We start from the raw sequence: 26,135 nt of genomic DNA on the forward strand, positions 1-26,135 counted from the left end.
AAGCACGGATAGTATTTCGGGTGCGATCATACCAGCACTAATGCACCGGATCCTTTCAGAACTGCGCAGTTAAACGTGCTTGGACGAGAGTAGTACTAGGATGGGTGACACCCTGGGAAGTCCTCGTGTTGCACCCCCTTTTTCGTTGCCCGTCTGCGTTTTTTTATGTTTTAGGTGCGTTTTTGTTTTCTTTCTTGCTATATCCATGCTCGGGCGGCCTCCGGTTCAATGTATATTGTTTTCTTGTTTCCCGAACCGAGCCGATCCGTCACGTGGGTCCCACGCCTCACGTCCGAAAGCAAATGAGGTTCTGCGTCTTGTAAGACATAAAAACAATAAGCATGGATACTATTCTGGGTGCGATCATAATAGCACTAATGCACCGGATCCCATCAGAATTCCGCAGTTGAGCGTGCTTCGGCGAGAGTAGTACTAGGATGGGTGACCCCCTGGGAAGTCCTCGTGTTGCACCCCCTTTTTCGTTGCCCGTCTGTGTTTTTTTATGTTTTAGGTGTATTTTTTTTTCTTTCTTGCTATATCCATGCTCATGCGGCCTCCGGTTCAATGTTGATTGTTTTCTTGTTTCCCGAACCGAGCTGATCCATCACGTGGGTCCCACGCCTCGCGTCCGAAAGCAAACGAGGTTCTGCGTCTTGTAAGACATAAAAACAATAAGCATGGATAGTATTTTGGGTGCGATCATACCAACACTAATGCACCGGATCTCATCAGAACTGCGCAGTTAAGCGTGCTGGGGCGAGAGTAGTACTAGGATGGGTGACACCCTGGTAAGTCCTCGTGTTGCACCCCCTTTTTCGTTGCCCGTCTGCCTTTTTTTATGTTTTAGGTGCGTTTTTTTTTCTTTCTTGCTATATCCATGCTCGGGCGACAACCGGTTCAATGTTGATTGTTTTCTTGTTTCCCGAACCGATCCGATCCATCACGTGGGTCCAACACCTCGCGTCCGAAAGCAAACGAGGTTCTGCGTCTTGTAAGACATAAAAACAATAAGCACGGATAGTATTTCGGGTGCGATCATACCAGCACTAATGCACCGGATCCTATCAGAACTGCGCAGTTAGTGCGTGCTTTCTTGCTATATACATGCTCGGGCGGCCTCCTGTTTAATGTTGATTGTTTTCTTGTTTCCCGAACTCAGCCGATCCGTCACGTGGGTCCCACGCCTCGCGTCCGAAAGCAAACGAGGTTCTGCGTCTTGTAAGACATAAAAACAATAAGCATAGATAGTATTTCAGGCGCGATCATGCCAGCACTAATGCACCGGATCTTATCAGAACTCCGCAGGTAAGCGTGCTTGGGCGAGAGTAGTATTAGGATGGGTGACCCTCTGGGAAGTCCTCGTGTTGCACCCCCTTTTTCGTTGCCCGTCTGTGTTTTTTTATGTTTTAGGTGCGTTTTTTTTTCCTTTCTTGCTATATACATGCTCGGGCGGCCTCCTGTTTAATGTTGATTGTTTTCTTGTTTCCTGAACCGAGCCGATCCATCACGTGGGTCCCACGCCTCGCGTCCAAATGCAAACGAGGTTCTGCGTCTTGTAAGACATAAAAACAATAAGCATGGATAGTATTTCGGGTACGATCATACCAGCACTAATGCACCGGATCGCATCAGAACTCCGTAGTTAAGCGTGCTTGGGTGAGAGTAGTACTAGGATGGGTGACCCCCTGGGAAGTCCTCGTGTTGCACCCCCTTTTTCGTTGCCTGTCTGCGTTTTTTTATGTTTTAGGTGTGTTTTTTTTTCTTTCTTGCTATATCCATGCTCGGGCGGCCTCCGGTTCAATGTATATTGTTTTCTTGTTTCCCGAACCGATCCGATCCATCACGTGGGTCCAACACCTCGCGTCCGAAAGCAAACGAGGTTCTGCGTCTTGTAAGACATAAAAACAATAAGCATGGACAGTATTTCAGGTGCGATCATACCAGCACTAATGCACCGGATCTTAGAACCCCCTTTTCCGTTGCCCGTCTGCGTTTTGTTATGTTTTAGGTGCGTTTTTTTTTCTTTCTTGCTATATCCATGCTCGGGCAGCCTCCGGTTCAATGTTGATTGTTTTCTTTGTTGGGCTTAGAAGATTGCGTCTTTTGGGCTCGTCTTTTTATAATGTTTTGTATTACGGTTTGGGCCTGTCCAACCGTGAGTCTTTTATGCTTTGTATATAAGCTTATGCTTGCATGCATATTAGGTTAAGGTTTTAGAGATCTGAGAATACGATTTTTTCCAGACGACTAAAGGTTTCTTAGTTCATACTTGTAACCTTCCAATCCTCTACAGTTGATGTTCTTAATCGAGCTCTTCTGAGGATTTCGTTTTAATCATTCGACACGTTTGATTCATTCTTGTTCTATTATTTTACTGTGTCTATATCGTCATTGTTTTCATACTTGTTCAAGATCTAATCGATCTTCACAGATTAAAAGAAACTTTAATCTCTTCAATTGGTATCAGAGCAGGAGGCTGTGTAATTGATACACATCTTTTCTGTGAAAAAGGTTTTCATTAGGGTTTTTCCGCAATCATTAATATTTATTGAGCCGTCATCTCTTTATTGACGTATCTTGATATTTATTATTTTGCCATAATCTGCTTTATTACAAGTCTGATCTTTGAACAGGTTTTTCGATCATAATGGACGCAACACAATCAAACGTCATTAATATTTCCAACAGCATTGGTTCGACGACAAAGATTCCGATCTTATATACCCATGACTATGAAGTATGGGCACATCATTTTGAAGACTATGTTATTGGATCGGAGGAAAATGGGTATTTGATTTGGGAAGCCATCACCAACAGACCGTTTTCTCATTCTGCAACGTCCAGAATCATTAAAACTCAAAAAGAATACAATGATCTGCTCAAGGACGTGAAAGACATTGCACAAGATGAAAAGGATAAGTTCCAATGCAATATCAAAGCACTAAGATTGATCCGGTTCGCCCTTCAGTCCGATACATTCAGATTAGTTAGCTCATGCACGACGGCGAAGGATGTGTGGGACAGACTTCGCGAACTGTACTCTACAGACGAAGATCTTGAACATTCTATTCAAACTCTGCTTCTATCTGAGTTTGGTGAATTCAAACAAGGGGCTGAAGAATCTGTGACCCAGACGTTCGATCGCTTCAATCATCTTCTAAGCAAGATGATCAAACATGATATCGAAAGGAAGCTCATTGAACAGAAGGTTACATTCCTGAATGGTCTAAGGTCTGAGTGGAGAGCAGTAGTTTCCACGGTTAAAGCCCATGAGCAATTTAAATCATACTCTTTGGCGAAACTGGTGGGAATTCTCAAGTCTCAAGAGAAAACCATGGTGCAAGAAAAGAATGTCATTTCCGGTCTCGGTTCGTTGGCTCTCTTGTCAAAAAGTAAAACCGTTATGGAGGATGAAGACCTCCGCCTGGAAGAATATGATCTCACATCAGAAGATTATGCCTTGATGGTATCCAATCCCAAAAGGTTCATAAAGAAGAAATTTCCCAACAACAAAAACCGAAACTGGCAGGGAAGTTACAGCTCTGAAAAGGTGGTTAATGAACTAAAAGCTGAGGAGCACAAGAAGGAACCGAAGGTTGACGGAGACTCCGGGGTGAGCTGTTTCTACTGTGGTGGGAAAAATCATTATGCTAAGGACTGTGTCCTCAAGAAAATGGCTGAGAAAGATGATGGGAACGATGAGGAAGCTGTGTTGCAGAAAAGACTAGATGAGTTGAGAAAGAAGAAGTCTGCTGCTAACCCGCCTAGTAATGCTCTTATTGTGCAGGGTTCTGTTCCAGGTGATGAGTTCGGTAGCACGGAAGTTTGGTCTACCGACTCAGAAGACGAGGAAGTGAGGCAGCCTACTCATGGAAAGGCGTTCGTGTCTAAGAAAGAAGGCAGTGGTGGTAAATGCCTTGTGGTTTCTGACGTATCTCAATTGAGGGGATACAACACCGATGGAGGCAATGATGGACAGAATGCAAAGGAGGACATGTGCTTCACAGCCAAACCACTCAGCCAGCAGTTCAATGAGCTTGATGAATTGATAAAGAAGGTACAATCTGTTTTTATTTCATGTAAAGTACCATCATCCTCTTATGAGAAAGAACTAAAAATTGTCAATACAAGAATATCTCATCTAGATAGTAGCTTAACTCAAACTCGGGTTACAAATTCTAACCTAACTGATCAATTGAGCAGGGCAACGTCGAAGAGTGAGGAGCGGAGAATGTGGATAGAGTTAAAGGAATCGGAATTAGTCAAAGTTAAAGATGAAAACATTTATTTGCAAAGAGACAATTTGAAATTGTTAAAACAACGAAATGTTTTTTGTTTAATTGCTAAACGTCTGTATTCTAATATTACTCAGCTTCACTTGGATTATGAAATAGGCCAAAGGATTCACCGCATGATCTTGCCCTTCCTAGAATTTAAGGAAGATGAAATCGATGCCGAAGCCTATAATTGTGAAAGTGTGATATCGTCTGATGACATAAATCCCACCTACATGTATGGACTGGACAAAATTGAGTCCTTCATTAAATCTAAAGACCACAAGCACCTGCTTAAAAATCTTTTGGATGAAAATGACAGACTTAAACTGAGGACCGAAACCATGCAAAAATTTGACTCTTTAAATGCCAACGTAAGCTCAGAAAACAAAATTGATGTTGAAAATGCATCTGAGCTTAACGAGGACGACAATATGAGTGAAATTTCTGTAGAGGACACGGTTGACTGCTCAGAATTCATTAAAACCGAGCCAGAAAATCACAAGAATCTAATTTCTGAAAATTCTGTAGAGTTCGCTCGGTTGTCCCATCAAAAGTCCCCGAAATTAGTTGAGAAAGCTGTTGTGTATCAAAAGGTCAGGACTACTCCAAATCAAGTATACAAGGTAACAGGAGTAACCGAACATCAAACAGCTGAACTTGCAGCCATTGTAAACGAAGACAATGCTGATGGCTGTGATGAATACTTCTGGGAAGCTCCTATTGATAATGCAGACGAAACCATTGGTTTATCTGAAAGAACTTCCTGGAAGAGCAAAGGAAGATACATACCCGAACCATTGAATAAGACAAATAACTTCAATGAGCCAAGCACTAGTGGTACAAAAGGTACTCCTCAGAAGAATGTTCACTCACCAAAAGAAGACATTCCTTCAGCTCCTTCAGCTCAAAGTAATTCTACCGCAGTTCAAATGGAACCGGTCAAGAAGTCAGCAAAAACGAAAGCAAATATTCATCATCAACCTTCTCAGATGCGGAATAGGAAGATAGAAAGGAATAATAGATACAGGAAGAACCTTTCTGAAAGGAAACAATTCTGGCGCTCCCAGAATGCATACTTCACTCATCAAGACAAGAATCTTAAGTATGAAAACATTCCTGCAGAAAAGCTTGAAAGTCACAAAAACCGAAAGCCGAGGTTCGGTTCACAAAAAGATAACAATCGAAAGCAGAAGTTCAGTTCTGAAAAGGATATCAACCAGAACCAAAGGTTCGGTTCCAAAGGTATCTCCAACCGAACACAAAGGTTCGATTCTAAAGACAAAAGAGTACAAAACTCTAAGGTCGATCCCTCCAATGACCAAAAACAAAAGGGTCACCTAGAGTCTCCTTCTAAGTCTAATTCTTCTCATTCTTCTAATTCTTCCTCACCCTCAGTTTCACCCTCAGTTTCATCTCGATCTCGTTCAAAATCCAATTCTTATTGTTCTCAAAAATCTCATTCATCAACTGAGCAAAAGTGGAAGCAGAAGGTCAGTAAATCCACATCAGTAACCGAATCTAACTCTACTAGTCTTAACAAAATAAAAGTTTACACCATTAAAAGGAAAGATAAAACAACTCTCATAAAAAGAACTTATCTTGTTGATATCTCTCTCATTTCTCCTGTTTCAATGCAAAGCTCACGTGGACCCAAGAAACTTTGGGTTCCTAAATCTGTCTAAATTTTGCAGGTTATAAATGACGAGCAGTTCGACGAAGAATGGTACATTGACAGTGGCTGCTCGCGTCACATGACAGGGAGGAAAGAGGAGCTTAGGGAGTACAGATCGCTTGCAAATGGTGGCAACGTCAAGTTCGGAAATAATTCATTCGGCACCATAAAGGGATACGGAATGATAACCAATGGGGACTTCTCTATAAGGAAGGTGGCATATGTGGAAGGACTCCAACACAACCTCATTAGTGTATCTCAACTGGTTGGAGGTACAGGTCTCAAAGTCTCATTCGATGATGAAGGTTCAGAAATCATAGAGAAAAAGTCAAATAAAGTGATTCTCAAGTCAAAGCGAAAGGGTGAAATGTTTCCCTTAAACATGAAACCCATCAAAGGAAACCCAGCTGTATGCTTATTGTCAAAAGCGCAATCCGACGAAAGCTGGTTGTGGCACCGAAGACTATCTCATCTTAACTTCAAAGATATCAACCGTCTTGTTACAGGAGGTCATGTAAGGGGCCTTCCATTACTCAAGTTCGACAGGGATCATCTGTGTGCTGCATGCGAAATGGGAAAGCAGAGTCGTCAAAGTCATCCATCTATAATCAACACAAAAGTTGTCGAACCACTCGAATTAATTCATATTGATTTGTGTGGTCCTTCATCTATTGAAAGCATCGGTGGTAGCAAGTATATTCTCGTTATCATTGATGACTTTTCACGATTTACATGGGTGTTCTTCCTAAAGCTCAAATCTGAAGCGACTCAAAAGCTGAAAGTGTTCATTAAGCAAATTGAAGTACAGCTCAAGAAGGTGGTTCGCAACATCAGAAGCGACAATGGTCTCGAATTCAAGAACAAGGAGTTTGAAGAGTTTCTTGCAGAAAAGGGAATCAGTCATAATTTCTCAGCTCCTTACACACCACAACAGAACGGAATAGTCGAAAGACGAAACCGATCCTTGTGTGAAGCTGCCCGAACTATGCTAAGTTTCGCTTCTTTACCTCTTTATTTTTGGGCTGATGCTATATCTGCTGCTTGTTTTACACAAAACAGGTCATATCTCAACAAAAGGTTCGCTCTCACCCCATATGAGATATTGAACAACAGAAAGCCAAACGTGAAATTTTTCCATGTGTTCGGCTCAAGGTGTTTCATCTTCAACTCTAAAGAACACCGCAACAAGTTTGATGTCAAAGCTGACGAAGGAATATTCCTGGGTTACTCGCTCACATCCAAGGCATACAGGGTCCTAAACAAGCGTTCAAGAAAAATTGAAGAGACGTATTATGTGACCTTTGACGACAACTATGTCAAGAAGCTACAGACTAAAGAAAATATCACTGGGGAAATCTTTCCTCTAAATGGCAAAGTTACAGTCTCGGTTGCTAATTTATTTGAGACATTTCTGGAGCTCTTTGACGAACCAGAGAATGCTTCACTTTCTGAAGCAGATGCAGCAGATAACAAGGTTGATCACATGGAGCAGATTGTCGAAGACGCTGCAAGGAGAATGTATGAAGAAGTATCAATCTCTAACGACTCTCCTTCCAACGAAGCTCAAATTGAGGGGGAGCCAAATGCTCAAGTCGAGGGGGAGCCAAACGCTCAAGTCCAGGGGGAGCCAAATTCCACAACTTCAACCGAAGAGGTCCTAACACCAGGAAGTTCAGGCCCACTAGAATCTCACGAACCTCATATCCTCCAAAATACACCAACTGAAGTGGAACATGATGATGTGACACTTGGTTATGATAGCCAATCTGAGCTAGACGAGATAATCAATGCCGAATTAGACCCAACCGTTGATCCAAATTACCCTCCTCTTATCAAATGGACCAGAGATCATCCTGTCTCTCAAGTAGTTGGGGATGTATCTGAAAAGGTTCTGACCCGATCACAACTGAAGGCAAAACAAACTTCCTTATTTTCAAAGGTAGAATTTTGCATGTTCAATTCATTCGTATCAAAAGTTGAACCAAAGACAGTTAACACTGCTCTCGATCACTCTGATTGGGTTCAAGCAATGCAAGACGAGTTGAACGAATTTGAAAGGAACAAAGTCTGGCGCCTAATTCCAACTCCTCCAGATGCTTCGGTTGTTGGTCTCAAATGGGTTTTTAGGAACAAAATGGATAAGGAAGGTAATGTTATACAGAACAAGGCTCGTCTGGTGGTAAAGGGATATTGTCAGTAGGAAGGAATCGACTATGAAGAGACTTTCGCTCCAGTAGCCCGGCTAGAATCTGTTAGAATATTTCTGGCTTATGCTGCCCACAAGAACTTTGAAGTTTCCAAATGGACGTCAAGTGTGCATTTCTCAATGGAGAACTTGAAGAAACGGTGTACGTGGAGCAACCTCCTGGGTTCGTGAACGAAAAGCATCCAAATCATTGCTACATTCTGGATAAAGCTGTGTATGGCCTTAAACAAGCTCCGAGAGCCTGGTATGAAACGCTTACAAAATTTTTGAAGATGTCTAAATTCAAACAAGGTTCGGTTGACCCAACCTTCTTTCGCAAAAAGGAAGGTAACCACCTTATGATAGTTCAAATTTATGTCGATGACATCATCTTTGGCTCCACGAATCCAAGCTTAACGGCTGAATTTAGAAAGCTGATGGAGACTAAGTTTGAAATGAGCTCAATGGGTCCAATTAACTTTTTCCTTGGTTTAAACATAAGACAGGGACCCGAAGGCATCTTTATTAATCAGGAAGCTTACACGAAGACTCTCCTAGCAAAGTTCGGTATGATGGGATACTCGAAAGTTAAAGTCCCAATGGCATTCGGCACTAAGCTTACCCCATCTCTAGACAAACCAGCTATTGATATCACGCTCTATCGTCAAATGATTGGATCGTTAATGTATCTAACTGCTAGCAGACCTGATATCATGTTTGCGGTGTGTTATTGTGCTAGATTTCAGGCAAACCCTCGTGAACCTCACATGCTTGCAGTGAAGAACATCCTACGATATCTCAAGCGAACCACCTCCTTAGGTCTATGGTATCCATCCAACTCAGGCTTCTTTGTTCAAGCCTATTATGATGCTGACCTTGGAGGATTAGGACTCGACCGAAAAAGCACGACTGGTGGATGTCAATTTCTTGACGGGAAGTTAGTCAGCTGGCAATCCAAGAAACAGACATGCGTGTCATTGTCTACTGCCGAAGCGGAATATATTGCAGCTGCATCCTGCACATCACAAGTGATTTGGATCCAAAGCCAACTTCGAGACTATGGACTCAATATGAAGAAGATCCCACTATATTGTGACTCCGAAAGTGCAATTAGGATCTGTCATAACCCAGTGCAGCACTCCAAAACCAAGCACATAGCACTAAGGTATCACTTCATCAAAGATCACGTGGAAGATGGAAACGTCGAAGTTCACTTCGTAAGAACCACTGATCAACTGGCTGACGTCTTTACAAAAGCTCTTCATGAAGCATCATTCAATAAAATATTGCAAGGACTTGGTATGATGGAATCTGAATCAGTACCAAACTTAAACATAACAATCGAACGTTAGGGTTCGTCTCAACTATCTAACCCACTCATTTCGTCAAAGATAGTACAATTCTGTTTTTACTAGTATGCTCCAAAAAAAAAAAAAAAAAAAACTCTTAACTGAAACCAACCAAAGGTTCAGGTTCGGTTTTTCAAAATTTTGTACAACCGAAACAAACCGAAGGTTCGGGTTCGGTTTTTCAAAATTTTCCAAAACCGAAACCAACCGAAGGTTCGGGTTCGGTTTTTCAAAATTTAGTAGAACCGAAACCAACTGAATGTTCGGGTTCGGTTTTTCAAAACTTTTCTCAACCGAAACCAACCGTAGGTTCAGGTTCGGTTTACCTCAAAAATTCCAAAAAAATTTTTGTGTTATTATTCGTTTATGTGGATACACTTTATGAACTTCCTACATGTCCCTAGAAGCATGCTGCTGTATGTGTCTCAAGCCTCATAAGATTTCGAATAAAGGCCTTCATGACCTGGTATACACAAACCTTGTCTTCCCAACAAGGCCACTTCATTTATTCTAATCGTGAGCTACCTCACTCTTTTCTCACATGAGTTAAGAACTTCCTGCTTGGTCCTTCTTCTTGCAGTAGAGGTACTTTTGTTATCTTACACCATCTCTTATTACTTCTCCACTACACTCATTCCATCATGGTAACCCTTGAGACTCTCAGCACTTACCACTGAGGTTTATGGTTGCACAACATCTGTGTTTATGATCTTAGTTTTGTGACACTACGAACTAAGTGAAACCCAAAATTCAACACCTAAGGAATTGACGATGAACAATTATATTGTTCAAGCTTTTACTAAAGAATTGATGAAAGTACCATATTAAAATCTCAAGTTTTCGGTGATTCCTATGAAAATGTTATTAACCCATAACTTTTCTTCCCCTGAGATCTTGTCCTTATCTTTCTTTCTGAGATTTCAATTTTTTTTTTCACCAGTCGTTTTTAGCAGAATTAAAAGAAGCCTTTCAACATTTCTCAATAAATGGTTGATCGTATTAATAACGGACATTCCTTTTGAAATCCTAATTTTTTCTTTGTCCTGTGGCATTTAATGCGCGTGCTTAAACAGTAACGGCTTGTCCCTATGAAACGGCGATTATTGGGCGGCGTGATCCTAGGAATCTGACACTCTCTCTCCTACGTGATCATCGTCCGTCCCAACTGTCATCCATAAGAGATTTGAATCGATCTTTCTCTCTCTTCCCTCCCACTATAAATAGCCCGTTATACCTCCTTTTACCTCTTTACCACTCTCAAATTTTCCAAACCTCAAACTCTCCCATACACTTTCCTGTTCATCATCTTCTTCACACCTGCATCCATGGCTGACTCTTCTTCAGTTCATGCTACATCCCAAATCCTTCCCATTCGCCCACAGCAATGCTTGGTAATTGATCTTAACCCGAAGGCTATGATCCTTACATGTCGCCGGTTATAGAATGCCTAAAATACTCACAACTAGAACCAGCATTATCCAGAATCGCATCAGTGCCTATGACGGTCCTATCGCAGGTCTACGCGACTGCATATTATGACAAGGCCGTCGATCGAGTATTTTTCGAGATTGGAGACCACAAAACCTCCGTTTCTCGTCCTCGTTTCTGCTCTCTGCTCGGATTTGCTTCTGACTCATCCAGAGTCCATCCAGAGTCCATACAAACCGGTCATATGTATAGCATGTTTTACAATATGGGATACACGGAGGTTCTTACATCCGTTGCCAGATTCAAGAAGTCTTGCTTACCGCCTCAATGGAACAGTTTATTTACAGTCTTGTTCAAGGGACTGTCGGAGAGAAGCTCAGGTTCAGATGGTGCCAGTCGTCTGTTCCTCACCATTCTGTATGGAGTTTACAATGGGATCAACCTGGATTACGGGTTTGTTCTATGGCAACAACTTCTTCAGAGCCTCTCATCTTCATCCAGACATTCTGAAGTTTCATTGGCCCGATTATGGATTCTAATCACTAAATGGGCAATGGACAGGTTTGACGTTCCTACAGCCGAAGGTGCATCGATGACTTTAGATGGTACTTTCCACACCAAGAAGATCATCATCTCAGATGCCTCCAAATTCTCCTTTATTGGCTCTATTCCAGAGTCCATGTATGGTAGTGTACCTTCGGACAGCCGGCTGATTAGAAAGCTTAAGGAGCTAACACCTTCTGGTCCAAGGGTTCTGACCCCGGACATGCTCAGATCTATCCACGATGCAGATAAACCACTGAGCAAAGGTAAAAAGGCGGACAAGGGAAAGCAAGCAGCAAAACCTTCAAAGGGGACTTCTCCTAAGAAGAGGAAACAGACAAAAGCTGCACCTTCCCCCCCACCGAAGAAGAGGAAGACTCAACCAAAGCGAAAGCTTATTATAACCTCCTCTTCGAGTGCCTCTGAGGGTGAGAGTTCGGATTCTGACGACTCTCAAGGGGATGCTTCTCCTCCACGAGGCAATACATCACCTCGATCCCCTACCCCAGAGATTCAAATACCTAATTCCCCAATTCCTTCTCCTCCACAAATCTTTACCACTACCACTGAATCACCCCATGTAGCCGAACCTCCTCAACCCAAAACCCACACAACCGAAACTACCCATATACAACCACCCACCGAAACTACCCATACAGCACCACCAACCGAAACTACACCTTCACCCACTCAACCTTCTCCTAATAAACCCTCCACACCCCCAACCTCTCCACCCTCTTCATCTCATGGCAATGCCTCTGAGGGTGAAAACCCTTATCTCGGGGGAGAAGACATGATCTTTGATTCGGTCTACTATAGTCCGTTTCAAGTTCAGAGTGATGAGGAGGATGATGCACCTGTCACTAAGAAACATCTCAAACAGCTCAACGAGAAGATTGATCTCCTTCTCGCCTCCTCGTCCAACCAGCAATCAATCTTGTCTGAAGCTGCACTTCAGAAGATTGTTGATGCCTTCACCAAGGCTCAACATGATTCAGCAGCCTCAGCAACGGCTGCAATTCAGGCATCTACCCGAGCATGTGAGGTGGCGACCGAAAAAGTCGATAAACTATTTTCTGATGCCTCTGCTCTTCTGCAGTCCATACAACAAAATGCAGTTGCCACACAGGCATCTTTGGAACCGATTGTCCAACAATTGGTCTCCTTTGTCACATCGGCGTTGCCATCGTTCGCCAATCTACGTAAAACCATAAGCGACGACAACTCGGCTTTTACAGCCTCCATTGAAGCTCGTCTAGTCAAGCTTCAAGAAGATCTGACATCCGAGCGTTCTTTAATGGACGATCTGGCATCAAAAACAACTGCTCTTGAGGTCAAGACCTCTCAGCTCTCTCAATCTCAACAAGAGCTGGAAGACCTTCGCTCTGAAAGGGAGGTGGTTAAGACGTGTGTTTCGGATGTCCATGCTGTCATCTCAAACATCCTGGAAGCACACGATCCAATTTTAAACTTTTCGGTGAGGCGATCCCTTGCTGAAAAGCTCTCTCCAGCCATCGATCTACTTAACAAAGTCGAAGGCCTCCCAAGTTTTGTGTCCATTCCGAAACAAGGGGGAGATGAGAAGACAAGTACAAAACCACCTCCTTCCTCTAAAGCTACTCATACAACTGAACCATCTTCAACTCATAAAATTTTAAGTTCAGGTATGAAGAACAAAGGTAAAAATATAGCTGAGGACGAAGATGAAGAAGGCGACAAGGAGACCATTGCCGACATTTTGAAACGAAAGAACAGTCGCAAGGTTGGTGATGATGCCAGTCGTGAGGCGCGTGAGGCTGCCAAAGCTGAACGCAAGCAAAAAGAAGCCCACGATCTCCTTGAGAGCCGAAAGACTCTCTTCCCTACCTGGACCAGGGAACGCTTAATCAAAGAGGCCATCGATACACCCAGCATCCTATGGCTCGAGCCGGTTATATCGTTCGACTGCAGCAATACTGTCGATTCGCAGTTCGATATGCCGCTGACTCGAAAGGCGTTTATCTTTCACGTCTTCTCTAATATCTTCGAGGTCCCTCACCCGAACGCTGAGCTTGACAGGGAGCTCATTGACTTTTATCTGACGGCTGCTCGTCCTCAATTCCTTACATGGAGCGCTCAGAAGATTGTCAATGTTCGGGTGCTAAAACCCTACACTGAGGGACGTTTTATAAACGTTCGGTTCAAACTGATTCGGGGATCTGCAAAATCTGTTCATCTCATCTCTCTGGCAGATCTACCGAATCTAAATCCTCATGATTGGATCGTACTGTATAATATCCTTTTGACCAATGAAGCCGAATATGGTCCCATTCTAGACCATGTCAAAAGGATGTTAATCTGCTATATCATGGAGGTTGCCCTTATGGATCAGGAGGTCGCCACAGTCTTCAAGAAGAAACCCAAAATTGCTCCTGTGGGATCGGCCAGTGATCTCAATCAAATGCAGTTGGGCAAGATTGATCCGAGACGTAACACCGTCATGTTTACTAGAGCGGAAGGACAGAAATGTCTCTTCGCTTTAGCTGATAAGCATCTTTACACCACAACCTGCTTGGAGCATGTGCTATTTATTGTTAAACGGTGTAAAGAGAATTCGGCCGATGATGTTAAGTATTTTGAAGATATGATCAACTGGTACATCCGGTTTAGACAGACAATTCTTTCCATCACCAAGTGTCTGTTTAGTACCGTGAAGAAGGTACCAGTTTCGGCTGCTGGCCCAAGTAATAAATAAAGATCTCGCTCCAAATTGACGCAAAGGGGGAGATTGTTGGGCTTAGAAGATTGCGTCTTTTGGGCTCGTCTTTTTATAATGTTTTGTATTACGGTTTGGGCCTGTCCAACCGTGAGTCTTTTATGCTTTGTATATAAGCTTATGCTTGCATGCATATTAGGTTAAGGTTTTAGAGATCTGAGAATACGATTTTTTCCAGACGACTAAAGGTTTCTTAGTTCATACTTGTAACTTTCCAATCCTCTACAGTTGATGTTCTTAATCGAGCTCTTCTGAGGATTTCGTTTTAATCATTCGACACGTTTGATTCATTCTTGTTCTATTATTTTACTGTGTCTATATCGTCATTGTTTTCATACTTGTTCAAGATCTAATCGATCTTCACAGATTAAAAGAAACTTTAATCTCTTCATTCTTGTTTCCCGAACCGAGCCGATCCATCACGTGGGTCCCACGCCTCGCGTCCGAAAGCAAACGAGGTTCATACCAGCACTAATGCACCGGATCCCATCAGAACTCCGCAGTTAAGCGTGCTTGGGCGAGAGTAGTACTAGGATGGGTGACCCCCTGGGAAGTCATCGTGTTGCACCCCCTTTTTCGTTGCCCGTCTGCGTTTTTTTATGTTTTAGGTGCGTTTTTTTCTTTCTTGCTATATCCATGCTCGGGCGGCCTCCGGTTCAATGTTGATTGTTTTCTTGTTTCCCGAACCGAGCCGATCCAGCACGTGGGTCCCACGCCTTGCGTCCGAAAGCAAACGAGTTTCTGTGTCTTGTAAGACATAAAAACAATAAGCATGGATAGTATTTCGGGTGCAATCATACCAGCACTAATGCACCGGATCCCTTCAGAACTCCGTAGTTAAGCGTGGTTGGGCGAGAGTAGTACTAGGATGGGTGACCCACTGGGAAGTCCTTGTGTTGCACCCCCTTCTTCGTTGCCCGTCTGCGTTTTTTTATGTTTTAGGTGCATTTTTTTTGTCTTTCTTGCTATATCCATGCTCGGGCGGCCTCCGGTTCAATGTTGATTGTTTTCTTGTTTCCCGAACCGAGCCGATCCATCACGTGGGTCCCACGCCTCGCATCCGAAAGCAAACGAGGTTCTGCATCTTGTAAAACATAAAAACAATAAGCATGGATAGTATTTTGGGTGCGATCATAACAGCACTAATGCACCGGATCCCATCAGAACTCCGCAGTTGAACGTGCTTGGGCGAGACTAGTACTAGGATGGGTGACCCACTGGAAAGTCCTCATGTTACACCCCCTTTTCGTTGCCCATCTGCGTTTTTTTATGTTTTAGGTGCGTTTTTTTTTCTTTCTTGCTATATCCATGCTCGGGCGGCCTCTGGTTCAATGTTGATTGTTTTCTTGTTTCCCGAACCGAGCCGATCCATCACGTGGGTCCCACGTCTCGCGTCCGAAAGCAAACGAGGTTCTGCGTCTTGTAGGACATCAAAACAATAACCATGGATAGTATTTTGGGTGCGATCATACCAGCACTAATGTACCGGATCCCATCAGAACTTCGTAGTGAAGCGTGCTTGGGCGAGAATAGTACTAGGATGGGTGACCCCCTAGGAAGTCCTCGTGTTGCACCCACTTTTCCGTTGCCCGTCTGCCTTTTTTTTATGTTTTAGGTGCGTTTTTTTTCTTTCTTGCTATATCCATGCTCGGGCGGCCTCCGGTTCAATGTTGATTGGTTTCTTGTTTCCCGAACTCTGCCGATCCGTCACGTGGGTCCCATGCCACGCGTCCGAAAGCAAACGAGGTTCTGCGTCTTGTAAGACATAAAAACAATAAGCATGGATAGTATTTCGGGTGCGATCATACCAGCACTAATGCACCGGATCCCATCAGAACTCCGCAGTTAAGTGTGCTTGGGCGAGAGTAGTACTAGGATAGTTGACCCCCTGAGAAGTCCTCGTGTTGCACCTCCTTTTTCGTTGCCAGTCTACGTTTTTTTATGTTTTAGGTGCGTCTTTTTTTTTTTTTACTATATCCATGCTCGGGCGGCCTCCGGTTCAATGTTGATTGTTTTCTTGTTTCCCGAACCGAGCCGATCCATCACGTGGGTCCCACGCCTCGCGTCCGAAAGCAAACGAGGTTCTGTGTCTTGTAAGACATAAAAACAATAAGCATGGATAGTATTTCGGGTGCGATCATACCGGCACTAATGCACCGGATCCCATCAGAACTGCGCAGTTAAACGTGCTTGGACGAGAGTAGTACTAGGATGGGTGACACTCTGGGAAGTCCTCGTGTTGCACCCCCTTTTTCGTTGCCCGTCTGCATTTTTTTATATTTTAGGTGCGTTTTTTTTTTTCTTTCTTGCTATATCCATGCTCGGGCGGCCACCAGTTCAATGTTGATTGTTTTCTTGTTTCTCGAACCGATCCGATCCATCACGTGGGTCCAACACCTCGCGTCCGAAAGCAAACGAGGTTCTGCATCTTGTAAGACATAAAAACAATAAGCACGGATAGTATTTCGGGTGCGATCATACCAGCACTAATGCACCGGATCCCATCAGAACTCCGCAGTTAAGCGTGCTTGGGCGAGAGTAGTACTAGGATGGGAGACCCCCTGGGAAGTCCTTGTGTTGCACCCCCTTTTTCGTTGCCCGTCTGCGTTTTTTAATGTTTTAGGTGCTTTTTTTTTCTTTCTTGCTATATCCATGCTCGGGCGGCCTCCGGTTCAATGTTGATTGTTTTCTTGTTTCCCGAACCGAGCCGATCCATCACGTGGGTCCCACACCTCGCGTCCGAAAGCAAACGAGGTTCTGCGTCTTGTAAGACATAAAAACAATAAGCACGGATAGTATTTCGGGTGCGATCATACCAACACTAATGCACCGGATCCCATCAGAACTCCGCAGTTAAGCGTGCTTGGGCGAGAGTAGTACTAGGATGGGAGACCCCCTGGGAAGTCCTTGTGTTGCACCCCCTTTTTCGTTGCCCGTCTGCGTTTTTTAATGTTTTAGGTGCTTTTTTTTCTTTCTTGCTATATCCATGCTCGGGCGGCCTCCGGTTCAATGTTGATTGTTTTCTTGTTTCCCGAATCGAGCCGATCCATCACGTGGGTCCCACGCCTCGCGTCCGAAAGCAAACGAGGTTCTGCGTCTTGTAAGATATAAAAACAATAAGCATGGATAGTATTTTGGGTGCGATCATACCAGCACTAATGCACCGGATCTCATCAGAACTGCGCAGTTAAGCGTGCTTGGGCGAGAGTAGTACTAGGATGGGTTACCCACTGGGAAGTCCTCGTGTTACACCCCCTTTTCGTTGCCCGTCTGCATTTTTTTATGTTTTAGGTGTGCTTTTTTTTCTTTCTTGCTATATCCATGCTCGGGCGGCCTCCGGTTCAATGTTGATTGTTTTCTTGTTTCCCGAACCGAGCCGATCCATCATGTGGGTCCCACGCCTCGCGTCCGAAAGCAAACGAGGTTCTACGTCTTGTAGGACATCAAAACAATAACCATGGATAGTATTTTGGGTGCGATCATACCAGCACTAACGCACCGGATCCCATCAGAACTTCGCAGTTAAGCGTGCTTGGGCGAGAGTAGTACTAGGATTGGTGACCCCTTGGGAAGTCCTTGTGTTGCACCCCCTTTTTCGTTGCCCGTCTGCGTTTTTTTTATGTTTTAGGTGCGTCTTTTTTTCTTTCTTGCTATATCCATGCTCGGGCGGCCTCCGGTTCAATGTTGATTATTTTCTTGTTTCCCGAACTCAGCCGATCCGTCACGTGGGGTCCCACGCCTCGCGTCCGAAAGCAAACGAGGTTCTGCGTCTTGTAAGACATAAAAACAATAAGCATGGATAGTATTTCAGGTGCGATCATACCAGCACTAATGCACCGGATCTTATCAGAACTCCGTAGGTAAGCGTGCTTGGGTGAGAGTAGTATTAGGATGGGTGACCCTCTGGGAAGTCCTCGTGTTGCAACCCCTTTTTCGTTGCCCGTCTGTGTTTTTTTATGTTTTAGGTGCGTTTTTTTTCCTTTCTTGCTATATACATGCTCGGGCGGCCTCCGGTTCAATGTTGATTGTTTTCTTGTTTCCCGAACCGAGGCGATCCATCACGTGGGTCCCACGCCTCGCGTCCGAAAGCAAACGAGGTTCTGCGTCTTGTAAGACATAAAAACAATAAGCATGGATAGTATTTCGGGTGCGATCATACCAGCACTAATGCACCGGATCGCTTCAGAACTCTGCAGTTAAGCGTACTTGGGCGAGAGTAGTACTAGGATGGGTGACCCCCTGGGAAGTCCTCGTGTTGCACCCCCTTTTTGGTTGCCCGTCTGCGTTTTTTTATGTTTTAGGTGCGTTTTTTTTTCTTTCTTGCTATATCCATGCTCGGGCGGTCTCCGGTTCAATGTTGATTGTTTTCTTGTTTCCCGAACCGAGCCGATCCATCACGTGGGTCCCACGCCTTGCGTCCGAAAGCAAACGAGGTTCTGCGTCTTGTAGGACATAAAAACAATAAGCATGGATAGTATTTTAGGTGCGATCATAATAGCACTAATGCACCGGATCCCATCAGAACTCCGTAGTCAAGCGTGCTTGGGCGAGAGTAGTACAAGGATGGGTGACCCCCTGGGAAGTCCTCGTGTTGCACCCCCTTTTTCGTTGCCCGTCTGCGTTTTTTTTATGTTTTAGGTGCGTTTTTTTTTTCTTTCTTGCTATATCCATGCTCGGGCGGCCTCCGGTTCAATGTTGATTGTTTTCTTGTTTCCCGAACCGAGGCGATCCATCACGTGGGTCCCACGCCACGCGTCCGAAAGCAAACGAGGTTCTGCGTCTTGTAAGACATAAAAACAATAAACATGGATAGTATTTCGGGTGCGATCATACCAGCACTAATGCACCGGATCGCTTCAGAACTCCGCAGTTAAGCGTACTTGGGCGAGAGTAGTACTAGGATGGGTGACCCCCTGTGAAGTCCTTGTGTTGCACCCCCTTCTTCGTTGCCCGTCTGCGTTTTTTTATGTTTTAGGTGCGTTTTTTTTTCTTTCTTGCTATATCCATGCTCGGGCGGCCTCTGGTTCAATGTTGATTGTTTTCATGTTTCCCGAACTCCGTCGATCCGTCACATGGGTCCCACGCCTCGCGTCCGAAAGCAAACGAGGTTCTGCATCTTGTAAGACATAAAAACAATAAGCATGGACAGTATTTCAGGTGCGATCATACCAGCACTAATGCACCGGATCTTAGCACCCCCTTTTCCGTTGCTCGTCTGCGTTTTGTTATGTTTTAGGTGCCTTTTTTTTTCTTTCTTGCTATATCCATGCTCGGGCGGCCTCCGGTTCAATGTTGATTGTTTTCTTGTTTCCCGAACCGAGCCGATCCATCACGTGGGTCCCACGCCTCGCGCCCGAAAGCAAACGAGGTTCATACCAGCACTAATGCACCGGATCCCATCAGAACTCCGCAGTTAAGCGTGCTTGGGCGAGAGTAGTACTAGGATGGGTGACCCCTTGGGAAGTCCTCGTGTTGCACCCCCTTTTTCGTTGCCCGTCTGCGTTTTTTTTATGTTTTAGGTGCGTTTTTTTTTTCTTTCTTGCTATATCCATGCTCGGGCGGCCTCCGGTTCAATGTTGATTGTTTTCTTGTTTCCCGAACCGAGCCGATCCATCACGTGGGTCCCACGCCTCGCGTCCGAAAGCAAACGAGTTTCTGCGTCTTGTAAGACATAAAAACAATAAGCATGGATAGTATTTCGGGTGCGATCATACCAGCACTAATGCACCGGATTCCATCAGAACTCTGTAGTTAAGCGTCGTTGGGCGAGATTAGTACTAGGATGGGTGACACCCTGGGATGTCCTCGTGTTGCACCCCCTTTTTCGTTGCCCGTTTGCATTTTTTTATATTTTAGGTGCGTTTTTTTTTCTTTCTTGCTATATCCATGCTCGGGCGGCCACCAGTTCAATGTTGATTGTTTTCTTGTTTCTCGAACCGATCCGATCCATCACGTGGGTCCAACACCTCGCGTCCGAATGCAAACGAGGTTCTGCGTCTTCTAAGACATAAAAACAATAAGCACGGATAGTATTTCGGGTGCGATCATACCAGCACTAATGCACCGGATCCCATCAGAACTCCGCAGTTAAGCGTGCTTGGGCGAGAGTAGTACTAGGATGGGAGACCCCCTGGGAAGTCCTTGTGTTGCACCCCCTTTTTCGTTGCCCGTCTGCGTTTTTTAATGTTTTAGGTGCTTTTTTTTTCTTTCTTGCTATATCCATGCTCGGGCGGCCTCTGGTTCAATGTTGATTGTTTTCTTGTTTCTCGAACCGAGCCGATCCATCACGTGGGTCCCACGCCTCGCATCCGAAAGCAAACGAGGTTCTGCGTCTTGTAAGATATAAAAACAATAAGCATGGATAGTATTTTGGGTGCGATCATACCAGCACTAATGCACCGGATCTCATCAGAACTGCGCAGTTAAGCATGCTTGGGCGAGAGTAGTACTAGGATGGGTTACCCACTGGGAAGTCCTCGTGTTACACCCCTTTTTCGTTGCCCGTCTGCATTTTTTTATGTTTTAGGTGTGTTTTTTTTTCTTTCTTGCTATATCCATGCTCGGGCGGCCTCCGGTTCAATGTTGATTGTTTTCTTGTTTCTCGAACCGAGCCGATCCATCATGTGGGTCCCACGCCTCGCGTTCGAAAGCGAACGAGGTTCTGCGTCTTGTAGCACATCAAAACAATAACCATGGATAGTATTTTGGGTGCGATCATACCAGCACTAACGCACCGGATCCCATCAGAACTTCGCAGTTAAGCGTGCTTGGGCGAGAGTAGTACTAGGATTGGTGACCCCTTGGGAAGTCCTTGTGTTGCACCCCCTTTTTCGTTGCCCGTCTGCATTTTTTTTATGTTTTAGGTGCGTCTTTTTTTTTCTTTCTTGCTATATCCATGCTCGGGCGGCCTCCGGTTCAATGTTGATTATTTTCTTGTTACCCGAACTCAGCCGATCCGTCACGTGGGTCCCACGCCTCGCGTCCGAAAGCAAACGAGGTTCTGCGTCTTGTAAGACATAAAAACAATAAGCATGGATTGTATTTCAGGTGCGATCATACCAGCACTAATGCACCGGATCTTATCAGAACTCCGTAGGTAAGCGTGCTTTGGTGAGAGTAGTATTAGGATGGGTGACCCTCTGGGAAGTCCTCGTGTTGCAACCCCTTTTTCGTTGCCCGTCTGTGTTTTTTTATGTTTTAGGTGCGTTTTTTTTTCCTTTCTTGCTATATACATGCTCAGGCGGCCTCCTGTTTAATGGTGATTGTTTTCTTGTTTCCTGAACCGAGCCGATCCATCACGTGGGTCCCACGCCTCGCGTCCAAATGCAAACGAGGTTCTGCGTCTTGTAAGACATAAAAACAATAAGCATGGATAGTATTTCGGGTGCGATCATACCAGCACTAATGCACCGGATCCCATCAGAACTCCGTAGTTAAGCGTGCTTGGTTGAGAGTAGTACTAGGATGGGTGACCCCCTGGGAAGTCCTCGTGTTGCACCCCCTTTTTGGTTGCCCGTCTGCGTTTTTTATGTTTTAGGTGCGTTTTTTTTCTTTCTTGCTATATCCATGCTCGGGCGGTCTCCGGTTCAATGTTGATTGTTTTCTTGTTTCCCGAACCGAGCCGATCCATCACGTGGGTCCCACGCCTCGCGTCCGAAAGCAAACGAGGTTCTGCGTCTTGTAGGACATAAAAACAATAAGCATGGATAGTATTTTGGGTGCGATCATACTAGCACTAATGCACCGGATCCCATCAGAACTCCGTAGTTAAGCGTGCTTGGGCGAGAGTAGTACAAGGATGGGTGACCCCCTGGGAAGTCCTCGTGTTGCACCCCCTTTTTCGTTGCCCGTCTGCGTTTTTTTATGTTTTAGGTGCGTTTTTTTTTTCTTTCTTGCTATATCCATGCTTGGGCGGCCTCCGGTTCAATGTTGATTGTTTTCTTGTTTCCCGAACCGAGCCGATCCATCACGTGGGTCCCACGCCTCGCGTCCGAAAGCAAACGAGGTTCTGCGTCTTGTAAGACATAAAAACAATAAGCATGGATAGTATTTCGGGTGCGATCATACCAGCACTAATGCACCGGATCGCTTCAGAACTCCGCAGTTAAGCGTACTTGGGCGAGAGTAGTACTAGGATGGGTGAACCCCTGTGAAGTCCTTGTGTTGCACCCCCTTCTTCGTTGCCCGTCTGCGTTTTTTTATGTTTTAGGTGCGTTTTTTTTTCTTTCTTGCTATATCCATTCTCGGGCGGCCTCTGGTTCAATGTTGATTGTTTTCATGTTTCCCGAACTCCGTCGATCCGTCACGTGGGTCCCACGCCTCGCGTCCGAAAGCAAACGAGGTTCTGCATCTTGTAAGACATAAAAACAATAAGCATGGACAGTATTTCAGGTGCACCGGATCTTAGCACCCTCTTTTCCGTTGCCCGTCTGCGTTTTTTTATGTTTTAGGTGCGTTTTTTTTTTCTTTCTTGCTATATCCATGCTCGGGCGGCCTCCGGTTCAATGTTGATTGTTTTCTTGTTTCCTGAAACGAGCCGATCCATCACGTGGGTCCCACGTCTCGCGACCGAAAGCAAACGAGGTTATGCGTCTTGTAGGACATCAAAACAATAACAATGGATAGTATTTTGGGTGCAATCATACCAGCACTAATGCACCGAATCCCATCAAAAATTCGCAGTGAAGCGTGCTTGGGCGAGAATAGTACTAGGATGGGTGACCCCCTGGGAAGTCCTCGTGTTGCACCCCCTTTTTCGTTGCCCGTCTGCATCTTTTTATGTTTTAGGTGCGTTATTTTTTCTTTCTTGCTATATCCATGCTCGGGCGGCCTCCGGTTCAATGTTGATTGTTTTCTTGTTTCCCGAACCGAGCCGATCCATCACGTGGGTCCCACGCCTCGCGTCCGAAAGCAAACGAGGTTCTGCGTCTTGTAAGACATAAAAACAATAAGCATGGAGAGTATTTCGGGTGCGATCATACCAGCACTAATGCACCGGATCCCATCAGAACTCCGCAGTTAAGCGTGCTTGGGCGAGAGTAGTACTAGGATGGTTGACCCCCTGCGAAGTCCTCGTGTTGCACCTCCTTCTTCGTTGCTCGTCTGCGTTTTTTTATGTTTTAGGTGCGTTTGTTTTCTTTCTTACTATATCCATGCTCGGGCGGCCTCCGGTTCAAAGTTGATTGTTTTCTTGTTTCCCGAACCGAGCCGATCCATCACGTGGGTCCCACGCCTCGCGTCCGAAAGCAAACGAGGTTCTGCGTCTTGTAAGACATAAAAACAATAAGCATGGATAGTATTTCGGGTGCGATCATACCAGCACTAATGCACCAGATTCCATCTGAACTCCGTAGTTAAGCGTGGTTGGGCGAGAGTAGTACTAGCATGGGTGACCCTCTGGGAAGTCCTTGTGTTGCACCACCTTTTTCGTTGCCCGTCTGCGTTTTTCTATGTTTTAGGTGCGTTTTTTTTTGTCTTTCTTGCTATATCCATGCTCGGGCGGCTTCCGGTTCAATGTTGATTGTTTTCCTGTTTCCCGAACCGAGCGGATCCATCACGTGGGTCCCACGCCTTGCGTCCGAAAGCAAACGAGGTTCTGCGTCTTGTAAGACATAAAAACAATAAGCATGGATAGTATTTTGGGTGCGATCATACCAGCACTAATGCACCGGATCCCATCGGAACTCCGCAGTTAAGCGTGCTTGGTGAGAGTAGTACTAGGATGGGTGACCCCCTGGGAAGTCCTCGTGTTGCACCCCCTTTTTCGTTGTCCGTCTGCGTTTTTTTATGTTTTAGGTGCGTTTTTTTTTCTTTCTTGCTATATCCATGCTCGGGCGGCCTCCGGTTTAATGTTGATTGTTTTCTTGTTTCTCGAACCGAGCCGATCCATCACGTGGGTCCCACGCCTCGTGTCCGAAAGCAAACGAGGTTCTGCATCTTGTAAGACATAAAAACAATAAGCATGGATAGTATTTTGGGTGCGATCATAACAGCACTAATGCACCAGATCCCATCAGAACTCCGCAGTTGAGCGTGCTTGGGCGAGAGTAGTACTAGTATGGGTGACCCCCTGGGAAGTCCTCGTGTTGCACCCCCTTTTTCGTTGCCCGTCTGTGTTTTTTTATGTTTTAGGTGCGGTTTTTTCTTTCTTTCTTGCTATATCCATGCTCGAGCGGCCTCCGGTTCAATGTTGATTGTTTTCTTGTTTCCCGAACCGAGCCGATCCATCACGTGGGTCCCACGCCTCGCGTCCGAAAGCAAACGAGGTTCTGCGTCTTGTAAGACATAAAAACAATAAGCATGGATAGTACTTTGGGTGCGATCATACCAGCACTAATGCACCGGATCGCATCAGAACTCCGCAGTTAAGCGTGCTTGGGCGAGAGTAGTTCTAGGATGGGTGACCCCCTGGGAAGTCCTCCTGTTGCACCCCCTTTTTCGTTGCCCGTCTGCGTTTTTTTTATGTTTTAGGTGCGTTTTTTTTCTTTCTTGCTATATCCATGCTCGGGCCGCCTCTGGTTCAATGTTGATTGTTTTCTTGTTTCCCGAACTCAGTCGATCCGTCACGTGGGTCCCACGCCTCGCGTCCGAAAGCAAACGAGGTTCTGCGTCTTGTAAGACATAAAAACAATAAGCATGGATAGTATTTCTGGTGCGATCATACCAACACTAATGCACCGGATCTTATCAAAACTCTGCAGTTAAGCGTGCTTGGGCGAGAGTAGTATTAGGATGAGTGTCCCCCTGGAAAGTCCTCGTGTTGCACCCTCTTTTTCGTTGCCCATCTGCGTTTTTTTATGTTTTAGGTGCGTTTTTTTTCTTTCTTGCTATATACATGCTCGGGCAGCCTCCAGTTCAATGTTGATTGTTTTCTTGTTTCCCGAACCGAGCCGATCCATCACGTGGGTCCCACGCCTCGCGACCGAAAGCAAACGAGCTTCTACGTCTTGTAAGACATAAAAACAATAAGCATGGATAGTATTTCGGGTTTGATCATATTAGCACTAATGCACTGGATCCCATCAGAACTCCGCAGATAAGCGTGCTTGGCGAGAGCAGTACTTGGATGGGTGACCCCTTTGGAAGTCCTCGTGTTGCACCCCCTTTTTCGTTGCCCGTCTGCGTTTTTTAATGTTTTAGGTGCATTTTTTTTCTTTCTTGCTATATCCATGCTCGGGCGGTCTCCGGTTCAATGTTGATTGTTTTCTTGTTTCCCGAACCGAGCCGATCCATCACGTGGGTCCCACGCCTCGCGTCCGAAAGCAAACGAGGTTCTGCGTCTTGTAGGACATAAAAACAATAAGCATGGATAGTATTTCGGGTGCGATCATACTAGCACTAATGCACCGGATCCCATCAGAACTCCGTAGTTAAGCGTGCTTTGGCGAGAGTAGTACAAGGATGGGTGACCCCCTGGGAAGTCCTCATGTTGCACCCCCTTTTTCGTTGCCCGTCTGCGTTTTTTTATGTTTTAGGTGCGTTTTTTTTCTTTCTTGCTATATCCATGCTCGGGCGGCCTCCGGTTCAATGTTGATTGTTTTCTTGTTTCCCGAACCAAGGCGATCCATCACGTGGGTCCCACGCCTCGCGTCCGAAAGCAAACGAGGTTCTGCGTCTTGTAAGACATAAAAACAATAAGCATGGATAGTATTTCGGGTGCGATCATACCAGCACTAATGCACCGGATCGCTTCAGAACTCCGCAGTTAAGCGTACTTGGGCGAGAGTAGTACTACGATGGGTGACCCCCTGTGAAGTCCTTGTGTTGCACCCCCTTCTTCGTTGCCCGTCTGCGTTTTTTTATGTTTTAGGTGCGTTTTTTTTCTTTCTTGCTATATCGATGCTCGGGCGGCCTCTGGTTCAATGTTGATTGTTTTCATGTTTCCCGAACTCCGTCGATCCGTCACGTGGGTCCCACGCCTCGCGTC

The 26,135-nt window shown here is 45.1% G+C and overlaps 32 non-coding genes and 6 pseudogenes across 32 annotated transcripts; all 38 read left to right on the forward strand.

The window, feature by feature from the left end:
• Positions 1-18: 18 nt before the first annotated feature.
• LOC145027593 (5S ribosomal RNA) lies at positions 19-137 on the forward strand. The gene has a single exon (XR_013675505.1). It is a non-coding gene; the product is annotated as a 5S ribosomal RNA (ribosomal RNA).
• A 218-nt stretch (positions 138-355) lies between these two features.
• On the forward strand, positions 356-474 carry LOC145027454 (5S ribosomal RNA). Its single transcript, XR_013675373.1, has one exon. It is a non-coding gene; the product is annotated as a 5S ribosomal RNA (ribosomal RNA).
• A 217-nt stretch (positions 475-691) lies between these two features.
• Positions 692-810, forward strand: LOC145027633 (5S ribosomal RNA; annotated as a pseudogene).
• Positions 811-1,254: 444 nt separating this feature from the next.
• LOC145027559 (5S ribosomal RNA) lies at positions 1,255-1,373 on the forward strand. The gene has a single exon (XR_013675472.1). It is a non-coding gene; the product is annotated as a 5S ribosomal RNA (ribosomal RNA).
• Positions 1,374-1,591: 218 nt separating this feature from the next.
• Positions 1,592-1,710, forward strand: LOC145027170 (5S ribosomal RNA). The gene has a single exon (XR_013675106.1). It is a non-coding gene; the product is annotated as a 5S ribosomal RNA (ribosomal RNA).
• Positions 1,711-14,665: 12,955 nt separating this feature from the next.
• LOC145027624 (5S ribosomal RNA) lies at positions 14,666-14,780 on the forward strand. The gene has a single exon (XR_013675532.1). It is a non-coding gene; the product is annotated as a 5S ribosomal RNA (ribosomal RNA).
• A 215-nt stretch (positions 14,781-14,995) lies between these two features.
• LOC145027211 (5S ribosomal RNA) lies at positions 14,996-15,114 on the forward strand. Its single transcript, XR_013675144.1, has one exon. It is a non-coding gene; the product is annotated as a 5S ribosomal RNA (ribosomal RNA).
• A 218-nt stretch (positions 15,115-15,332) lies between these two features.
• On the forward strand, positions 15,333-15,451 carry LOC145027646 (5S ribosomal RNA; annotated as a pseudogene).
• Positions 15,452-15,667: 216 nt separating this feature from the next.
• On the forward strand, positions 15,668-15,786 carry LOC145027181 (5S ribosomal RNA). Its single transcript, XR_013675116.1, has one exon. It is a non-coding gene; the product is annotated as a 5S ribosomal RNA (ribosomal RNA).
• A 217-nt stretch (positions 15,787-16,003) lies between these two features.
• Positions 16,004-16,122, forward strand: LOC145027113 (5S ribosomal RNA). The gene has a single exon (XR_013675053.1). It is a non-coding gene; the product is annotated as a 5S ribosomal RNA (ribosomal RNA).
• Positions 16,123-16,338: 216 nt separating this feature from the next.
• On the forward strand, positions 16,339-16,457 carry LOC145027445 (5S ribosomal RNA). The gene has a single exon (XR_013675364.1). It is a non-coding gene; the product is annotated as a 5S ribosomal RNA (ribosomal RNA).
• Positions 16,458-16,676: 219 nt separating this feature from the next.
• Positions 16,677-16,795, forward strand: LOC145025551 (5S ribosomal RNA). Its single transcript, XR_013673562.1, has one exon. It is a non-coding gene; the product is annotated as a 5S ribosomal RNA (ribosomal RNA).
• A 216-nt stretch (positions 16,796-17,011) lies between these two features.
• LOC145026728 (5S ribosomal RNA) lies at positions 17,012-17,130 on the forward strand. Its single transcript, XR_013674684.1, has one exon. It is a non-coding gene; the product is annotated as a 5S ribosomal RNA (ribosomal RNA).
• Positions 17,131-17,345: 215 nt separating this feature from the next.
• On the forward strand, positions 17,346-17,464 carry LOC145027378 (5S ribosomal RNA). The gene has a single exon (XR_013675299.1). It is a non-coding gene; the product is annotated as a 5S ribosomal RNA (ribosomal RNA).
• A 216-nt stretch (positions 17,465-17,680) lies between these two features.
• On the forward strand, positions 17,681-17,799 carry LOC145027164 (5S ribosomal RNA). Its single transcript, XR_013675100.1, has one exon. It is a non-coding gene; the product is annotated as a 5S ribosomal RNA (ribosomal RNA).
• Positions 17,800-18,018: 219 nt separating this feature from the next.
• Positions 18,019-18,137, forward strand: LOC145027565 (5S ribosomal RNA). The gene has a single exon (XR_013675478.1). It is a non-coding gene; the product is annotated as a 5S ribosomal RNA (ribosomal RNA).
• Positions 18,138-18,354: 217 nt separating this feature from the next.
• Positions 18,355-18,473, forward strand: LOC145027191 (5S ribosomal RNA). The gene has a single exon (XR_013675125.1). It is a non-coding gene; the product is annotated as a 5S ribosomal RNA (ribosomal RNA).
• A 217-nt stretch (positions 18,474-18,690) lies between these two features.
• LOC145027367 (5S ribosomal RNA) lies at positions 18,691-18,809 on the forward strand. The gene has a single exon (XR_013675289.1). It is a non-coding gene; the product is annotated as a 5S ribosomal RNA (ribosomal RNA).
• A 219-nt stretch (positions 18,810-19,028) lies between these two features.
• Positions 19,029-19,147, forward strand: LOC145027233 (5S ribosomal RNA). Its single transcript, XR_013675164.1, has one exon. It is a non-coding gene; the product is annotated as a 5S ribosomal RNA (ribosomal RNA).
• Positions 19,148-19,575: 428 nt separating this feature from the next.
• On the forward strand, positions 19,576-19,690 carry LOC145027558 (5S ribosomal RNA). Its single transcript, XR_013675471.1, has one exon. It is a non-coding gene; the product is annotated as a 5S ribosomal RNA (ribosomal RNA).
• Positions 19,691-19,909: 219 nt separating this feature from the next.
• Positions 19,910-20,028, forward strand: LOC145027657 (5S ribosomal RNA; annotated as a pseudogene).
• A 217-nt stretch (positions 20,029-20,245) lies between these two features.
• Positions 20,246-20,364, forward strand: LOC145025552 (5S ribosomal RNA). The gene has a single exon (XR_013673563.1). It is a non-coding gene; the product is annotated as a 5S ribosomal RNA (ribosomal RNA).
• Positions 20,365-20,580: 216 nt separating this feature from the next.
• On the forward strand, positions 20,581-20,699 carry LOC145027529 (5S ribosomal RNA). The gene has a single exon (XR_013675444.1). It is a non-coding gene; the product is annotated as a 5S ribosomal RNA (ribosomal RNA).
• Positions 20,700-20,915: 216 nt separating this feature from the next.
• On the forward strand, positions 20,916-21,034 carry LOC145027165 (5S ribosomal RNA). The gene has a single exon (XR_013675101.1). It is a non-coding gene; the product is annotated as a 5S ribosomal RNA (ribosomal RNA).
• Positions 21,035-21,254: 220 nt separating this feature from the next.
• On the forward strand, positions 21,255-21,373 carry LOC145027637 (5S ribosomal RNA; annotated as a pseudogene).
• Positions 21,374-21,591: 218 nt separating this feature from the next.
• LOC145026726 (5S ribosomal RNA) lies at positions 21,592-21,710 on the forward strand. Its single transcript, XR_013674682.1, has one exon. It is a non-coding gene; the product is annotated as a 5S ribosomal RNA (ribosomal RNA).
• Positions 21,711-21,925: 215 nt separating this feature from the next.
• LOC145026648 (5S ribosomal RNA) lies at positions 21,926-22,044 on the forward strand. Its single transcript, XR_013674609.1, has one exon. It is a non-coding gene; the product is annotated as a 5S ribosomal RNA (ribosomal RNA).
• A 218-nt stretch (positions 22,045-22,262) lies between these two features.
• On the forward strand, positions 22,263-22,381 carry LOC145027512 (5S ribosomal RNA). Its single transcript, XR_013675427.1, has one exon. It is a non-coding gene; the product is annotated as a 5S ribosomal RNA (ribosomal RNA).
• A 459-nt stretch (positions 22,382-22,840) lies between these two features.
• LOC145027255 (5S ribosomal RNA) lies at positions 22,841-22,959 on the forward strand. Its single transcript, XR_013675185.1, has one exon. It is a non-coding gene; the product is annotated as a 5S ribosomal RNA (ribosomal RNA).
• Positions 22,960-23,176: 217 nt separating this feature from the next.
• On the forward strand, positions 23,177-23,295 carry LOC145026758 (5S ribosomal RNA). Its single transcript, XR_013674712.1, has one exon. It is a non-coding gene; the product is annotated as a 5S ribosomal RNA (ribosomal RNA).
• A 216-nt stretch (positions 23,296-23,511) lies between these two features.
• Positions 23,512-23,630, forward strand: LOC145027538 (5S ribosomal RNA). Its single transcript, XR_013675452.1, has one exon. It is a non-coding gene; the product is annotated as a 5S ribosomal RNA (ribosomal RNA).
• A 219-nt stretch (positions 23,631-23,849) lies between these two features.
• On the forward strand, positions 23,850-23,967 carry LOC145027232 (5S ribosomal RNA). The gene has a single exon (XR_013675163.1). It is a non-coding gene; the product is annotated as a 5S ribosomal RNA (ribosomal RNA).
• Positions 23,968-24,184: 217 nt separating this feature from the next.
• LOC145027332 (5S ribosomal RNA) lies at positions 24,185-24,303 on the forward strand. The gene has a single exon (XR_013675257.1). It is a non-coding gene; the product is annotated as a 5S ribosomal RNA (ribosomal RNA).
• A 219-nt stretch (positions 24,304-24,522) lies between these two features.
• LOC145027244 (5S ribosomal RNA) lies at positions 24,523-24,641 on the forward strand. The gene has a single exon (XR_013675175.1). It is a non-coding gene; the product is annotated as a 5S ribosomal RNA (ribosomal RNA).
• A 217-nt stretch (positions 24,642-24,858) lies between these two features.
• Positions 24,859-24,977, forward strand: LOC145027674 (5S ribosomal RNA; annotated as a pseudogene).
• A 216-nt stretch (positions 24,978-25,193) lies between these two features.
• LOC145027675 (5S ribosomal RNA) lies at positions 25,194-25,311 on the forward strand (annotated as a pseudogene).
• A 216-nt stretch (positions 25,312-25,527) lies between these two features.
• LOC145027220 (5S ribosomal RNA) lies at positions 25,528-25,646 on the forward strand. The gene has a single exon (XR_013675152.1). It is a non-coding gene; the product is annotated as a 5S ribosomal RNA (ribosomal RNA).
• Positions 25,647-25,862: 216 nt separating this feature from the next.
• Positions 25,863-25,981, forward strand: LOC145027261 (5S ribosomal RNA). The gene has a single exon (XR_013675191.1). It is a non-coding gene; the product is annotated as a 5S ribosomal RNA (ribosomal RNA).
• Positions 25,982-26,135: the final 154 nt, after the last annotated feature.

The sequence above is a fragment of the Lactuca saligna genome, chromosome 1, assembly GCF_052625555.1.
Source record: "Lactuca saligna cultivar CGN05327 chromosome 1, ASM5262555v1, whole genome shotgun sequence".
NCBI lineage: Eukaryota > Viridiplantae > Streptophyta > Magnoliopsida > Asterales > Asteraceae > Lactuca > Lactuca saligna.